The sequence below is a fragment of the Sinocyclocheilus grahami genome, unplaced genomic scaffold (assembly GCF_001515645.1).
Source record: "Sinocyclocheilus grahami isolate Dianchi unplaced genomic scaffold, SAMN03320097.WGS_v1.1 scaffold563.1, whole genome shotgun sequence".
NCBI classification, from domain to species: domain Eukaryota; kingdom Metazoa; phylum Chordata; class Actinopteri; order Cypriniformes; family Cyprinidae; genus Sinocyclocheilus; species Sinocyclocheilus grahami.
The window spans coordinates 686,959-705,839 of NW_015505742.1; the positions used below are offsets into that span (position 1 = coordinate 686,959).

An 18,881-nucleotide genomic window follows, 5' to 3' on the forward strand; every position below is an offset into this window, starting at 1 on the left:
GATAGATAGATAGATAGATAGATAGATAGATAGATAGATAGATAGATAGATAGATAGATCCCTTAACATAGATAGATAGATAGATGTATAGATGTATAGATGTATAGATGTATAGATAGATAGATAGATAGATAGATAGATAGATAGATCCCTTAACATAGATAGATAGATAGATGTATAGATGTATAGATGTATAGATGTATAGATAGATAGATAGATAGATAGATAGATAGATAGATAGATAGATAGATAGATAGATAGATAGATCCCTTATACAGTATCTACCTCATCTTAGGATGCAAAAAAAGTTATTTTGTACATTTTATATTTTTGTATTTACTTAAATTATTACAAAAGTTATGTTTACATAAACATCTGTGGACAAAAATGAACTGTAAGAGACTCGGAGGATATAACTCTGTTAATAAAAGCTCATACATAATAGATCCTCGCAGCTATATTTCAATAGTGAATACTGACCCGGCTGTATGTCTCTCCAGCAGTCTCTGCACTGGCATTGTCAGCTGACCTAAAAAGCGTTTGATGATCGGGCGACTTTTTGCAAATTTGTCCTTGACCTCAATTTCCAAAACGTCCGTCATCAGAGCAACAAAAGTGTACTTCTGCAGGCCAGGGGAAAAGAAAAGTAGTATGAAAATTAAGGTTTACAGTTCTGTTTTTGTGCAGGGGAAGTAAAATAATAATCAATCTTACAGTATATTCAATCTTATATAAGATAACAAAACTTTACTCTTGTTTACTTTAAATATACCTTTTGCAAATGTACCATGGTAGAATTCTTAAAAATACATCTCAAGTACCTTGTAAATGCATTGATATGTTTATCATTTAGTACCATTCACTGTGTTTTTATAATAAAGAAAAATGTTTACATTTAGGAGATGTTACCAACTTATAGTGCAGTCATTTCTGGAGAAAGGGCACTGTGCTCAAGGGCACTATGCTTTTACTGAAAACTTCTTGTTTCAGAGTCACCCCTACTTGGTTACATCCCATTAACTTCTCAGCTCTTCACAGTGGACTGACAGCAGGGACGTCACCCTGCAGCATCTAGAGGTTAAGCGCTGAAGAAGTGAACACAAACAGCACACCTCATTATCCATGATCACATATGAATATGAATTACCTCTCCGTGCCACACAGGGTTAGTGGTGTTGGATATGATGGAGGTTCGTCTCTCCTGGCCGTGGTGAGTGAATGTAGGGAAGCCGTTCCTCTTGCCTGGCTGAATGCTCATCTTCAGATAGGGGTCCGGATTAAAAAACATGCCCTTCTTCAGACCCTGAGCCCTGATATCTGCAAAACACACACACACACACACACACACACACACAATGTGAGCTAGCAGCATCAGGAAATTATCTATCTATCTATCTATCTATCTATCTATCTATCTATCTATCTATCTTCACAAAATATTAAGTTGTTTTCAACTAATAAATGTTTCTTGAGCAGCAAATCAGCATATTAGAATGATTTCTGAAGGATCATGTGAGTAATGGTGCTGAAAATTCAGCTTTGCATCACAGAATTAAATTACATTTAATAAAATATATTAAAATAGAAAATAGTTCATTTAAATAGTATTAATATTTCACAACATTTCCATTCGTACTGTATTTTTAATCAAATAAATGCTGCCTTGGTGAGCATAAGAGGCTTCTTTCAAAATCATTTTTAAAAAAAAGATATCAACCCCAAACTTTTGAGTGATATTGAATGTATAAATAAATATACTGTAATCTGTACCTTCATGTCCGTTGGAGGTGATCTCCACCCTGAAGTGAAGCTGTCCACTCACATGTTCTGTCGGCAGACGACGACAAAGCGTGTAGCTCACATGTTGATCCCTTTTTTCAAAAAAATAAATAAATAAATAAAAATCACACTGCATAAATGTATATGATCTGTAATAAGCATACAAAGGTATTGTACCAAATACAGTATCTACCTCATCTTAGGATGCAAAAAAAGTTATTTTGTACATTTTATATTTTTGTATTTACTTAAATTATTACAAAAGTTATGTTTACATAAACATCTGTGGACAAAAATGAACTGTAAGAGACTCGGAGGATATAACTCTGTTAATAAAAGCTCATACATAATAGATCCTCGCAGCTATATTTCAATAGTGAATACTGACCCGGCTGTATGTCTCTCCAGCAGTCTCTGCACTGGCATTGTCAGCTGACCTAAAAAGCGTTTGATGATCGGGCGACTTTTTGCAAATTTGTCCTTGACCTCAATTTCCAAAACGTCCGTCATCAGAGCAACAAAAGTGTACTTCTGCAGGCCAGGGGAAAAGAAAAGTAGTATGAAAATTAAGGTTTACAGTTGTGCAGGGGAAGTAAAATAATAATCAATCTTACAGTATATTCAATCTTATATAAGATAACAAAACTTTACTCTTGTTTACTTTAAATATACCTTTTGGAAATGTACCATGGTAGAATTCTTAAAAATACATCTCAAGTACCTTGTAAATGCATTGATATGTTTATCATTTAGTACCATTCACTGTGTTTTTATAATAAAGAAAAATGTTTACATTTAGGAGATGTTACCAACTTATAGAGCAGTCATTTCTGGAGAAAGGGCACTGTGCTCAAGGGCACTATGCTTTTACTGAAAACTTCTTGTTTCAGAGTCACCCCTACTTGGTTACATCCCATTAACTTCTCAGCTCTTCACAGTGGACTGACAGCAGGGACGTCACCCTGCAGCATCTAGAGGTTAAGCGCTGAAGAAGTGAACACAAACAGCACACCTCATTATCCATGATCACATATGAATATGAATTACCTCTCCGTGCCACACAGGGTTAGTGGTGTTGGATATGATGGAGGTTCGTCTCTCCTGGCCGTGGTGAGTGAATGTAGGGAAGCCGTTCCTCTTGCCTGGCTGAATGCTCATCTTCAGATAGGGGTCCGGATTAAAAAACATGCCCTTCTTCAGACCCTGAGCCCTGATATCTGCAAAACACACACACACACACACACACACACACAATGTGAGCTAGCAGCATCAGGAAATTATCTATCTATCTATCTATCTATCTATCTATCTATCTATCTATCTATCTGCACTAGCAGCTCATTGCCACAAGAGGGCAGATATATAGAGTTTTAATTAATAAAACAACACCACTTTATGTCAGATTGTATATTTCCTTAGAATGAGATGCATTTCAAATCACTGTAAAATTATTCTTGAAAATTAAAATCATTAAGCCAAAATAACTATATTACTTGGTGCATGAATTGTTTTTTGATACTAAAAAATATTATTATTATTATTATTATTTTTTAATTACACTACCTTTTTTTTTTTTTTTTTGAAAAATATGAATATTAAATTGATTAAAAGTGACAGTCAAGCCATTTGTAATATTACAAATATTTCCATTTCAAATAAATGCTGTTCTTTTGAACTTTCTAACTATCAAAGAATCCTCAAAAATGGATCACAGCATCTACAAACATATTAAGCAGCACACGTGTTTTCAACACTGATGATAATAATTAATATTTTTGAGCAGGAAATCAGCATATTAAAATGATTTCTGAACGATCACTGAAGGACACTGAAGACTGGAGTAATGATGCTGAAAATTCAGCTTTGATCACAGGAATAAATTACATTTTAAAACATATTAAAGAAGAAAACTATTATTTTAAATTGTAATCATATTTCACAATTTTACTATTTTTGCTGCATTTTTTAATCAAATAAATGCAAACTTGGTGAGCAGAAAATACTTTTTTCAAAAACAATAAAATCTTTTGAACTCTAGTGCAATTAAATCAACAAATTCTATTTAAAATACAAAATATATAAAATTTTAAATATGCATTGTTTGTTGTTACATTAAACTACATTTTTAAACATCTATTTATTAGTCAATATAAAAATGATTTATTTACATTTTTATTTTTTGAATTAATAAATTGTCAGTGGAGCACCAAGTCCTGCATACTTTCAGTGCTACAACTCTAAAATAAATCTATTTTTGTCCCTTTTTGATATTTATAATTCTGAGTGAAAGCATAATTCAAAGAGTGCCTGATCAACAGGAGCATTTCGCAGCTCAACAACTCAACTAACACTTTTAAATCCAAAAGTCAACACAAACTTACTGTAACTCCAGGGTTCTTGACAGTGATGCAGGGTGTTATGGCCCTCAACGCTCCACTCACTCCATGGTAATATTTGAAACAGATTTTGGTCTCAGCTGAGAAATATAAATACAAGATCATGTTTCTCAAATATTTTAAATATAAACAACACATATCTCCATTATTATTCTCATATAATAACATACTTTTATCATTGTTTCAGTTTCAGCCAGCATGTTCATAGACCATCTAATCCATAATGAACACAAAAATGCCAAGAGCTTTCTCAAAAGGCAAGCTGTAATCTGATTGGCTGGCTTTATGTAATTCCCAGGAATCAATGTGCACAGGATTTATCAGTCTGCTGAGAAATAAAATGGTGTTTTCAAGTTCCTAGGCTGCAACACTGAAGAAAATAATGGTATAGAAACAATTTTCACTCAGAAATTGCTTGAAAATCTTCTAAATATTTACAAATAAATGGCATGGAGCACATTGAATTGAATGTAAAAAAAATCAGAAATCAGCAGAAAACCTAAAGTAGTACAGTGTACAGTGTACAGTGTAGCATTCAAACATATGTTTTTACATAATGTATAGAGGCAGATTTATCTCAAATTAAAACTCAGGCAAAACTCTACATATCTACACAACTGGTCAAAAGTTTGGGGTATTTTTGAAAGAAGCTTCTTATTGTCATCAAGGCTGCAATTATTTGTAATATTGTGAAATATTATTGTAATTTAAAAATAAATAATATACACATTTTATTATAAATATATTATACATTTTATAATAAATTATATAATAATAAATGTATATATATAATTAATATATAAAATTATATATACAGTGGGTACGGAAAGTATTCAGACCCCCTTAAATTTTTCACTCTTTGTTTATATATAAATGTAATTTATTCCTGTGATGCAAAGCTGAATTTTCAGCATCATTACAGTCTTCAGTGTCACATGATCCTTCAGAAATCATTCTAATATGCTGCTTTGCTGCTCAAGAAACATTTCTTATTATTAATCAACATTGAAAACATTTGTGCTGCCTAATATTTTGTGGAAAACCATGATATTTTCTTTCTTTCTTTATGTGCTGATTTAATATGCTGATTTGATAATCAAGAACATTATATTCATTACTAACACCAAACTTTTGAACGGTAGTGTACCAAACATTTGATCCCAACAACCTTGCAAACACTGTCAAATCCGAACAGAAGCCCTGCTTCTTGAAAAAGAAAGTGCATATTTGTCAAAGCTCTCACTTACGCTCCATGAAGTACGGTCCGGCCTCCAGCCTCCAGAAGATCTGCCCTCTCTGAGTGCCGTTCACCCCTCGGTTCTTCGAATCCCAAACGTTCGCGGGACACGTCTCATCTGTGTCGGCACAATATTTGTCTTATACATACAGTAAATAAATGACTAAGATGAAAGGACTCCACCAGGAGTCAATAGATCTCATTATAAATTTGTGGCTGTGAAACAACATAGGGTTGGCCACACCTCAGGCCTATTCTCTCAAGGGCTTAAAGCCTTTTCTAAGGGTCTTGAGAACAAACAAATGGTAAAGTGTTTGTCCTGAAGGTAAGGGACCACGTTCCTAGTTGATGTTTCCTGTTCCTTAACTCCTCAACTCAACATGCCCCTGATCAAACAATCTTCTTACCTGCTCCCATCTGTTTGGCTCGCTCAAAAATCCTACTCCATAAAGAGAACAGTAATATAGCTCAATATAATCATGCATGCATAATAAATAGAAGCACAAATGCACCATAAAATAACTATATACTGTACACACACTGACAATTCTAGATGTAGTATTGATGTTATGCATGAATCAGCATTTGCAACTCATTTTAGAATTAATATTATTAACACTACTGTATAGAGCTATTATTAATACTATATGTGACCCTGGACCACAAAACCAGTCATAAGGGTCAATTTTTGGAAATTGAGATTTATACACGCTGAATAAATAAGCTTTCCATTGATGTATGGTTTGTTAGGATAGGACAATATTTGGCCGAGATACAACTGTTTGAAAATCTGGAATCTGAGGGTGCAAAAAAAATCTAAATATTGAGAAAATCGCCTTTAAAGTTGTCCAAATGAAGTCCTTAGCCATGCATATTACTAATCAAAAATTAAGTTTTGATATATTTACAGTAGGAAATTTACTAAATATCTTTATGGAAAATGATCTTTACTTAATGTCCTAATGATTTTTGGCATAAAAGAAAAATCAATAATTTTGACCCATACAATGTATTTTTGGCTATTGCTACAAATATACCCCAGCGACTTAAGACTGGTTTTGTGCTCCAGGGTCACATATATATTGTTAATAACAATTAATAAGTTAATAATAATGTTAATATTAATTATACAATATATCTATATATTTATATCTGTCAATGTATCTATGAATAATAATAAAATATTATTAATAATAATAATAATAATACAAAAATATAGTGTATAAAAGTGTAATATATATTTATATATGAAATCAACATATACAATCTAGCTTTTTTAAATACAGAGAATTATAAAAAATATATATTAAGTTTAATCAGACTTGGGACAATGTATATTGATTAAGCTCGACTACAAGTAGAGCATCTAGTGGCAAAGTATAAAGAGGGCACTAATGAATTGATTGGCAGTGATTCAAAACAGACAGGACGTATTGTGGGTGAACGGAGTCCATGAGCACATTAGCTTCAATTTCCAATCTGAGCCTGTATAATCAATACAGCCACAAAACCCAGAGACCCAATGACCCACTGCTGATTATCTATCTCTCTGTGACACAATCTTTTTCTCCTTTCCGCCCTCTAATTCTGGACAAACCGTATCTGAACAAAAGAGTGAATAACATCTAATGACAAAACTCCCAATTAAGCAATTTGTCCACATGAGAGAGAATTAGGCCTTATTAGGGCAAGTAGCAAAAATGTGATGACTCAAATATTCTCCAATTTTTGTAATTAATAAAATAAAATAAACACATGAAATCTGAGTTTTAGCAAATTTGATTCTTATCCCCATTATATGTGGTTTGAAACTGGATTAAAATAAATATTTTTGGAAAAGTGTTTCAGATTTGATTTCAAGTGGTTTATTCAGGATGCGGCATGCTTTTAAAGTCCCCATGAAATCAAAATGAACGTTTTTTGGGTGTTAGTATCAATATGATAGTCTTAAGGCTATCTATAAGGCAGTGTGCTCCAAAACAGTGACAAAATTCACATTTAGAAGATATAAGCATTCAAAGCTTGCAGTTCGTCACTTCCGTCAAAACAGCTCAACGATTTGTTTTGACGTCACATCGTACTGAGCGGATCACATGCGCGAGTCGCGTAGACCACAAAATGTATCGGAGCTATTTGAATTCTATATATTTTATAGCAATATGGATGAGATTGTTGCTGGCATACCCTGTCAAATGCGGGTTTACGGAGCTCAACGGCTCTGAACGGCTCTAGCCCAAGCTGTGATATAAACGAACGCTATTGGCTATTTTTAAAAGGGGCGGGGCTGCTTGATATGTCCCGCCCTGTCTTCCGGTTTCAGTTAAAATGACGTCAACACATAGAGTAACGCTGTGTGTTTCTAAGCATTTCAGGGGACCTTTAACAACAGATATACACAATATACCAGACAGAAATCTCGGTCTGAACAAATAGATCTGATTTTAGCACTTGCAAAATGACAGTCCAGACAGTAAATCCTAAAGATAGGATTTGAAAAGCAAATCAGAATTGGGTGAAGTGTGAAAAAAAAGCTTCAAGACATGCTATATACACTAAATAAACAATTTGACGCACATTTAAGAACCTTCCCAAAAATGATTATAATAATAAAAGTGCATGTATGTCTCAATTTTAGTTTTCTAACTCCAAGCGGAAATCTCGGTCTGAACAAATAGATCTGATTTTAGCACTTGCAAAATGACAGTCCAGACAGTAAATCCTAAAGATAGGATTTGAAAAGCAAATCAGAATTGGGTGAAGTGTGAAAAAAAAAGCTTCAAGACATGCTATATACACTAAATAAACAATTTGACGCACATTTAAGAACCTTCCCAAAAATGATTATAATAATAAAAGTGCATGTATGTCTCAATTTTAGTTTTCTAACTCCAAGCTATATATCTAATGCAGTCAAGGTTAAATATAGTCTAATGTAAGACTTTAGTGAGATGTGAAAATCCTTCTATGCATTCAGGAAAAAGAAAAAAAAAACTAGCAAGTAGCACAATATGATCCAGAATCCATTTCCACATACATCCATGTCTATATAATTGTTAGTAGCCATTGACTTCCATAGTATTTTTTCCACACTATGAACAAGAACCAGACATCAGAAGTGAGTTTGCTCTGAAGGACGGTTTATAGCCCCTGTTTCTCTCTAGGTGTAACGGCAGCCAGTGATCAGTAATTAAGAGACACTCTTCATTCTGTCAGACCCTCAGTAAATAGACCAGCCTTGTCTACTGTGATCTACAGCAGCTCATCTGAAACTCTATCACAGTGCTATCACAGTGCTGACACTGGGCCTCTGTTACTGAACGTCTACAAGAAGCCACAATTCACCCGACCGTGTCACATGACTCACGTAAAAATCAATCATGACTCCAGCGCAGCGGTGCCTTGCATCATCCAGCTTCCCGGAAAAAACAGCTAAATGCCTTACTGTAAAATCAGGACATATTCTGAGCACACGATCAAAAATAAGACAAATAAACAAATTTAAAGCAGATTAATTAAATGTTTCATATGTTAAATGTAATTTGACATACACAGCTGTCTGTGACTCTTGTTTGTCAATAATGTTAAAAAGACTTTCTTAACTGCAAATTCATTTATGGGTATCTTGAAACATTGTTTCACCCCAAAATAGAAAGGATATTTTTAAAGTAAGAAATAATACATTTATGGATACATATTTTCGATGTTTTTGACACCATTATGATTTTTTCCACTTGTGACATTATTTGCATGATAATTAAGCACATTTTGCCTTCAAGTAATCATTAACGTAATGGGTAAAGATGTTTTATGTTGGAGGTTTTTTGCAATCCCTATTATTCTTAAAAAAAATTGTGCTAAAAAAAATGTATACATTAGCTGTACTAGTTAGTTAAAATTAGTACAAAAAAGGACGTATAGGCAAATATTACCATGATAATGATATGATATTACTTTAGATTTATTTTATCCTTTATTTATTTATTTTTCTTTTTTAGTAATGTGAAGATGATGTGTTTAATTTGTCATGACAATAATGTCATAAAGCAAAAAATGGTAATAGCCATAAAAACAGGATTTAATTTCCTTACGGAAAATATAATTTCATATTTCTTTCATTTCAATTTGGGCTGAGATATAACCAAGTACGCTGTTGTTATAGGTTTTGTGATGAGTTAAATCTTTTCACTAAAATTAATGAATACATTAAAATGTAATGCAGTACATCTGAAGAGGATATATTATTTTTTACTCACCCTCAGGCCATCCAAATATAGATGAGGTTTTTTTTTTTCATCTGAACAGATTTGGTCAAATTTAGCATTACATCATTTGCTCACCAATGGATCCTCTGCAGTGAATGGGTGCCGTCAGAATGAGAAACAATCACAATGTTTTTGCTTGTAAACTGTGCATATTTTTCTCCTGATTCAGACTGTATGACTTTTTCATTGGGGGAAGTGTTATTATGGATTATCGACTCATATTTTGGTCAGAATCAACAGTTAAAACATCTTAACGATGGATTTGGTTTTTTCAAACATGCAGCCTTTTGCTTCACATGGACTGCAGTCGTGTGGATTACTTGTGGATTATTGTGACGTTTCTATCAGCAGTTTTCTGGTCTCATTCTGATGGCACCCATTCAATGCAGAGGATCCACTGATGAGCAAGTGATGTAATGATACATTTCTCCAAATCTATTCAAAGGAAGAAGCAACCTCATCTACATTTTGATGTCCTGAGGGCGAGTACATTTTCGGCAAATCTTTGCATTTTTGGGTGAACTATTCCTTTAAGCCAGTTGTTTTTTTTTGTGTGTAACACAGGTCATAAATCAGGACCTAGTCACTCCCGTGGGGAAAATAAGGCTGTGAATGAAACTCCAGAGGCTCTGAGTGGATCGATGGCTGGCACAATCCCTCAGCGGAGGCCTTTCTCTGGGACAGACCACAGAGGAATTCCCCAGTCCTGATCGATGGCCCCATGAAGCCGGCTATAGTAGTGTGAGGGATCGGCTTTCACTGACCATGACTGTCAAACAGATCCTGAACCCTGCGCTCATACTACTGTACATTACACAGATTAGAGCAAGAATGAGAATAAAATCTTCTTTACTGACACTTGTATTATATATAATATACTTTATATTTGAGAAAAACAAGCAAGTTTTTGTCAACTATTCATGAAATCTTATACAAACAATATTTTTACTATGCCTGAGAAATACATGAGCAATGACTGCCTACTGTTGTGGGTGCTTGAGCGGTTTTATGATAATAATATTCAGGTAGGACTCAGGTTCCTTCAAAATACTTTTCAACTGATTTATCATTTGCAAAATGAAAGACAGATCACAGTAAAGCAATAGCACACCGTGATGCACAATTCCAGGTATCATTACTATTGAATGCACCACTAAATTCCCACTTCCAAGAAGCTAAATCTATAGAGATTGTATTTCTGAAGCCTTGATCAAGCTTGATTTGATTCAAGCTAATGCTTTACTTTAGCTGAGAAAATTCTATAAAGTATCATTTTTCTTTCTATGCAAGAAGGAAAATTTCACGAGTTTACATTACAACCATAACTAAAATGCATGGGTTGTTATGGGTGCACATGTTGGAAGTTAGCTTCCAACATTGTTTACCGTTGTTAGCAATTTAAAGGCACTAGACCCAGAAAGACAGATCACAAAATTAATTTTAAAATGTATTTTCTAAAGAAAATTTTGATGCCAAATGGATTACCCCATCACACAATATTATTAATTAATTAAAGATCTTTAAAGTGGTCATACGATGTTGCTGAAAATAACATTATTTGGTGTATTTGGTGTAATGCAATGTGTTTATGCGGTTTAAGGTTAAAAAAACACATTATTTTCCACATACTGTACATTATTGTTTCTCCGCTATGCCCCGCCTTTCTGAAATGCGTCGATTTTTACAAAGCTCATCGGTCTGAAAAGCGAGGTGTGCTCTGATTGGCCAGCTATCCAGTGCGCTGTGATTGGCCGAATACCTCAAGCGTGTGACGGAAATGTTACGCCCCTCACCATACTGTGATGCCGTGTCCTGGTGCGATGAGGCAAAACCAATAAAACCCATTATAAACGAGGCATTTGTTGCATCCAGTGGGGACATAATTACGGATTATAATCACTTATACTGTCTTTTTACACGTTGCGTTGCGTTATCGCGCCGCGTAAACATAAAACCATGTCTGCATTTGTGATCGGAGAAATGACAAACAACAAGCGCTACTCTACACTGCTCAAAACTCACGTTTGAATCGTCAGTGGCAAATTCTTTAAATATGAAAACATACTTACAGGCTGTGAGTCAGAAGCGCCAGACTGTCCTTGCAAAGTTGGAATTGCCCCACTTTATAGAAACAGCCTTCGTGCACAGCCGGGGCATTGTAGTCTACTCTCCCAGGTTCAGGAAACAGTCCTCCGTAAAATGCGCTGGACACATCTGAATATTTGGGTTGAACTGTTCTGGAACAGTGTTGTAAATACAACTTAACCACTGATTTCTAGTCGTGTCCTCTTTTGGAAGCAATGTTAGTAACATTGTAACACTCCGAAGTAGGGATGTCAATTTTCGATCATTTCCATGATCGATCGTCGTTTAAATTAACGATCAATTAATCGATTAATCGTTAACTTTAATGCAGCAAAATGCGTCTATTGCAGCAGCACGCAGTCACCGGCATGACAGGATGTCATCAAAGCATTGTCATCCTTTCCTTTCCGTGCACGTGTTTATGGAGCGCCACGCCACACTTCTGTTTTAAATCTGTTAGCTAGTTAAATCATGGGTTATTTAAGGAACAAAATTAATGAAACATGGACAGTGGCCACAAATTAATAAGTCGTAGGAACTAATTAACAAGTTGTAGGAATGAATCCTTCCCCCGCAGTGTCCCGCAGCCCTGCAACCTTCACCTAATTGTTTCAAATATGAAAGAATTATCTGGGGAAATGACTGTTACTACATTTCTATTGCATTCCATGTTGAAGAACTTTGTGTTGTTTCTATTTTAATGTATTTTTAAAGTTTAAATCACATTAAAAGCTTAATTTGTAATAATGAGTGAATGATGATGCATTTATATACCGTCAACGTCACTCACAGCCGCTCACACGTGTTTTGCGCATGAGCCGCACGCAGCCCAAAATTAAACGACTCAATCGACCATGATAGCTTTAACCGATTGCATCTCTTATCGACAATTAATCGATCGATTAATCATTGACATCCCTACTCCGAAGAGAAAGGAAAACTTGAAATTGCCTCATATGACCCCTTTAAAAAACGAAATATCACTACACTATACAGAGGAAATAGGAAAAAATATCAAACACAACAGCATGTCCCACTTTACCTGTAATTACTCTAAATGACAGTAGAATATTGTCTCTGAACATAACAAATGTGTGTAAAATTCACTGCAAGTCAGTGAATGGTTAATTGTATTGCAGTTGCTCTTATAGTCTGTATCTAGCGATACTGGTGGGTTGAGTTTGTTCATGGTTGGTTGGTGTCTCGTGGGACACATTTTGCTCATCCTCCCACCTCTCCTCTACAAATCAAAACTACGGCAGTTATGGGCTCTCAAAGCCATCAGAAATAGTGCTGAGTAACTAGATTCAACCATCAGCGCAAGTGCGGAGGAGAGGACGAGATAAAACGTAGCTAATAACACGATGCAATTAAGCCAGAGTCAGCAGTTCATCTGTTTTCATTTGCTCATTCACTTGCAATCACTTGCTTCATCAACATATTAAACCCACACAGTAGGTCACAGTTGGGCTGGGCGGTATAACAGTATTTACTGTGCATAGAAATGTCTGGTTTATATTACTTTTCTGATTATAATGGGAGTGATTTAGTTTAGATGTAGCATGTTGCACATCTAACATTCAGTGTGGACACAGTGTTCACTTTTAGAAATAGTCTTATTTTTAGTTGGTGCCCGTTATATTTTGGTTTAAGTCCAATCAAATGATAAAAAACACCTTCCACACACCATTATATATATCTGTCAAAACTTGATTAAATGATGAATAAATGATGGATAAATCTGCAAAACAACCGTAAAACTCCAAAGCTATAATCTAAGATCATCTAGAGAAGAGACTATGTCCTTTTTCAACATTCAAAGCCAATGTTGGGGATGAGTAATGTGCAATTTTTTTTAGAGAAAAAAGACTTTAAAAAAGAAAGAAAGAAACATAAAATCAAAACTGCCAAATTTACTGCCTTGGTGCTTAGTTTCACTCAGAATTACTTCCGATTATGCAAGTAAAGTGTGTTGCTAACAACATTTCTGTTGACTTCAAAATATACACAACTGTATATCATGTAGTCATTTTGGCCTATGCAGAGTACATGACATCTTGTCAAGTTGTCAAAAAAAAAGAAGACAGTTACCAAAACTGTCTAAACTGCAATCACAATATCTACAGGCCACATTCTCTGCATGAAAAATCACTACTTTAAGAAGACAAACACTTTGCCACCAAACGGAATTGCAATCTGCTTGCTTGAGCATCATTAATTAACAAAATTAGCTCAACCAAATCTTTGACCAGAACTACCTGTTTGTCCAAAACGGGTCCAAAGGAAGTTTTTATTATTTTCTCCAATTATGTTAGCACCACAGAAATTATGCATTGTGCCATTATAAAAAGACCTGCAGGTTGTGTTTCCATTACTAAAGAGAAAGAACCGGTGATACAGTGATAAAAAAAACACAAAACTAAGTAACAGTAAGTAAATATAAGTTTACCTTCCATTTAAAGAAATTACTTTCAATAGAGAGTTTTCCCACAACCCAAAACATCTTACCAATGTGGTACAGCCCAATCCAGTCAGTGGCATCCACCTCCTCCTTGATGTCCCAAGAGATGACCAGGTTTTGCCCTCGCCCAAGCGTGAACTGGTACGTAGAGGCCGTCAAGGAGGAACGGCTATCTGATGTCACCAGGTCCGTGTCACTGTTGGCCCGCTGCAGGCCCATCGGTTCGGGAGCTCCTCCTCTAGAGCTCCCCCCATTTCCAGAGCCACCCCGTGCTGAAAGGCTGCGGAGGTTTTCTGGGCTCAGCGTGTAGCGCATGTGCGGGCTGCGCCTCCGCACCACCAAGAGATGTTCACGGGCCGTGGTGGTAGTACCAGTGGCCATGGTGACTTGGGTGGGGGGGTGGGAAGTGTGGTGTGGGGAAGGGGTTGGGTGATGAGAAGGGGGAGGGTGGGGACGGGAACGGGGAGGGAGGACTGCCGTGGCCAGCGAGGGGCGAATGGTGGAGGTCGGGATGAGATGGAGGTAAGAAATAGGTGCCAAACGGCCAAAAAAAGGGGGGAAAGGGGTTGGGATTTGGGTTCAGGACCAATAAGCGCCAACAAGCCCTAGTCGGCAGAAGGTTTCTCCTTCCTTAAGTTCACTGGAAGTGGTGGTGTCATCTGAAATGATAAGTATATATACTTGATTTCCGAAATCTTGGGTTTATGATGTCTACGTATCTTAAACACAACTATTCCAGAAGACTGAAAGTTTGCTGTGCCTCCAAAACCCACCTCAAAGAGCATCTAATCCCAGCCAGTCAAGTCATGCAGAGATTGTTTCTTGGGTGCCAAACGGTCTTAAAACAAGGCTGAGATTTGGGTTCAGTCCCAAGACTGGCTGGTTGGCAAAAGCCCTAGTTAGCAGAAGTTTTCTCCTCCCTTAAGTTCTCTAGAAATGGCATCTAATATCATGAGTATATGTATTTGACTTCTGAAATTCCTAACGAGGTATCTTAAACACAACTAATTCAGAAGATTGTGGGTTTTTTGGGCCTCAAAGAACATCTAGTACCAGTTAGATCTCTCAAAAGTTCATTTTCAAAGTCTTAATGGTGGAAGTCATGAAGAGGTTGTTTTTGGATGCCAAGTGGCCTTAAATCAAGGTTGAGATTTGGGTTTAAGCCCACATAGGCCAACAAAACCCACTCACAGCACTAGTTGATGAGGTTTTCTCCTTTTCCAAGTTCTCCGGAATCGGGGTTTGGCAACTAAACAGATGATTATATAACCCACTTCTGAAATACCCAACAGCCTTGCGTTTGTGCCATTGAGGTATCAAATAAGCATCCAATCCAGAAAAGAAAACCCAACTCAAAGGCTGTCGGATACCAGTCAGGACTCTCAAAGGTCCATATTCAGAGTCTCAGAGGAACTAAAGCATTGCAAGACAAAAATGAACTGAATATAAAAACTTTCTCATTATCATAACAGATTCTGTCCAAATCATCTGTTATGGACATTACTGCTTCCTTTCGTTAAATGCAGGCTGGATTGTTCCTGTCCATTTGTAGTAGCCAAGAGTGGAATAAAAATTGGACTTGGGATGTAAGGAATCTGATCTTCGCTTTGCCTTCAGGTCCAGGAGATTGGTTGAGACAGTGTGGGATTCCACGCTGGGTTTTGGTGAGGTACCAGCGAACAGAAAGGCAGGACGAGTGATCCCTAAAAGAAACAGGAAAAAAGGAATGTTGTGAACAGGTAGAAATACAGATTTTGTTTATGAATTTACTCAAACCCATTTTGGCTCCGTGAGTAAACTGGACAATTGTACACATTTTCAGTGGTCAAAAACCAAATGTAGGTTACTCTGCATACAGCTGATACATTTTCTTTTAATGAGTAATATCTGAAGAACAAATCATTTTAAAACTAGAAATGCATCTCGTGATTTTCTATCAACACAACTACATAGAACATAACTGTCTGGTTGCCACAAATATTCATTTTCTAAAGTTTGCATGTCTCGAACTCTTTAAAGTCAACAATAAATTAATTGTTCTGAATTAACTTCTGCAACACTATATGGGACAAGCAGTTTAGAGAATGCATGGATGAGTTTGAACTTGGTTCATATTAAAATCCACAACAACAGCAAAAAAAAAAAACATAATAGTTGAAAAAAACACACAAAAAATATCTCATAATACTGCCCAGGAGCATCACTTGGTAATCCTTTTTTAAACCCTTTTTTATACTTTGCAGATTACAGTACCTTTTCCTCCCATTTCCCCTCCCTTTATCTTTCTCACAGTCAGTCCTGCTTTCTAAAAGTGTAGATAAGCGTGCATCTCCCCAGCGGCGTGCTTGAGTGGTCTGCACAGATTTCCAAAAGGGTGTGAAACACCGAGCGATGTGGCCTGCCCAGCTTACCTCAGCACGTCCTGGCCAACGACCAAACACAAGAGCCTTCTATACTACTGCCAAAATCATCCACAAGCTGCCTCTCTGTGTCTGTAGGCCAGTCTACAGTCACTGCCCCATGCCAACACCTTGTTTTGAAGTAAATACCACTATATGTGAATGTGGTGATAAATCAGTACCATGGTATATCAAAGGTATTGTATCTAATACCATAACACGCCACTACTTTTTTATTTATTTTTTGCAAGGGGACTTTATCAGTTAAATGCTGCCTATAAAAAAGAACCAAAGAAGCTCTGGCTTATTTCTAATCAATGAAAATATTTAATTTCTTAATTTTATGTTTTCTAATACACCACAAGTCATTTGCTTTTGACCGAGTGAAGCCATTGTGATAAATCGCTGTGCACTGGTTTAATATTACCCAGATCTAGAGAAATGAAGAGAAACAGAGACAGATGGAGCAACTAAGAAACAGAAGAGAAAGCAATGAAACTCGGGAGAGAACGTGTGATTGAGATCAGACGGTGCAGTGGAAGTTACATAACTACAGCGGAGACAGAACAAGAGAGAGAGAAAATGAAAACCATATATCAGATATGACATAAGAACACAAGCAAGACATTAGATCATAAACACCACACTTTAATGACATCTGCAGCCAAATGCTGTTTACGTGGTGAGGTTGGTGCAGAGAGCGAGTTCGCCTCAAAAATGGCATTATTTACTCATCATTTACAAATTTTGCTATATGTTTGATTGCATCATATAATAATTGCTGTTAATAGTGTTCATCGCCTGTTTGATTACATCTTTAATTGATTTTTCAGTACATTTCTGCCATAAGTACATTAACTGAAAGCTACGACTAAATATTGTAGAAACTTAATTTGCTGTAAAGTTGCTTTGCAACGATTTGTATCGTGAAAAGCGCTATACAAATAAACTTGAATTGAATTGAATTCAATCATGTTGTTTCAAACCTGTATGACGGTCTTTTTTCTGTAAAACACAAAAGGATTTTTGAACATTTTAGATATAATGAAAGCGCATGAGGACTGGTAATGTCAAGCTTCAAGCATGAAAATTGTCATTCTTCACTGAAAATTTAGACACTTGCCTTTGCTCTCCTTGGTGCATTCATGATTGTTCAAGAAAGATGTGATTTGTAAACAAATCATTCTTTTAAGACAGTTCTTGTTGGTAAATTATTGAGTAAATTTACAGAACTGGTTACCACGATTTGTTCACAAATTGAACTGATTGGAGAAGATTTTCAGTGAACATATGTTTGTAACACTTGTAGGACACTTCTATGGTGCTTTTATATCTTTTTGAAGCTTTAGTCCTGTTATATTGTAATTGTACGTCAAACGGAATCCAACAAATTTTCCTTTTCTTCTTTCAGGTTATATAAAAAAAAAAAAAAAGAGTCATAAGGGATTGTAAAGGCAAGATAGTGAGTAAATCATGACAAAAACATTTCATTATTGGCGAACATACAACAGCCGTTCTAAATACTCTGGAGAGAAAACTCAAAGCTCGGTGATACTGCAGCATGCCAAAAATAGTCACATTTCAGATGCTGTACACTAAAATATCTCCTGAGCTGCTTTTCCCCCCTTACTCTCATGTGCAGTTGTGAACATATTTCTTTCTTTCAATCTGTACAAATTAATAAATAAATAAAAAGATCTTTTGCCTTTATTGTGATAGGACAAGATCAGAGCTTACAGGAAGCAAAGTGGGAGAGAGTGAGGGGGCAGGATCAAGAAAGGTCCTCGAGTCGGGATTCGACTATGGGACACCTGGAGCACAACAGCACTGTATGTCAGCACACTGCCCACAAGGCTACTGGTGCCAACAAACAAAATGATTTTTTTATATATACATTTTTTTACACTACTGTTTATAACACTACTGTTTGAAGTTTTGGGGTCAGTATTTATTTATTTTTTTTTTCAAAAGAAATTAATATTTTTATTTAGCAAGGATGCATTTAATTGATCAAAAGTAAAAAGACAATTATAATGTTACCAAAGATTTCCATTTCAAATAAATGCTGTTCATTTGAACTTTCTATTTAACAAAACATCATGAAAAAATGTATTCTAGTTTTCACATAAACATTGCAGCATATCTGTGAACTGTTTTCAACATTGATAATAATAAGAAATGTTTTTATATGACCACATGACACTGAAGACTGGAGTAAAGATGCTGAAATTCAGCTTTGAATAACAGGAATAAATTCCATTT

At 35.8% G+C, this 18,881-nt stretch overlaps 1 pseudogene; it reads right to left on the bottom strand.

Moving 5' to 3' along the window:
- Positions 1-455: 455 nt before the first annotated feature.
- The window catches only part of LOC107556268 (E3 ubiquitin-protein ligase HECW2-like), a 42,612-nt pseudogene continuing 24,186 nt past the window's right edge, over positions 456-18,881 (bottom strand).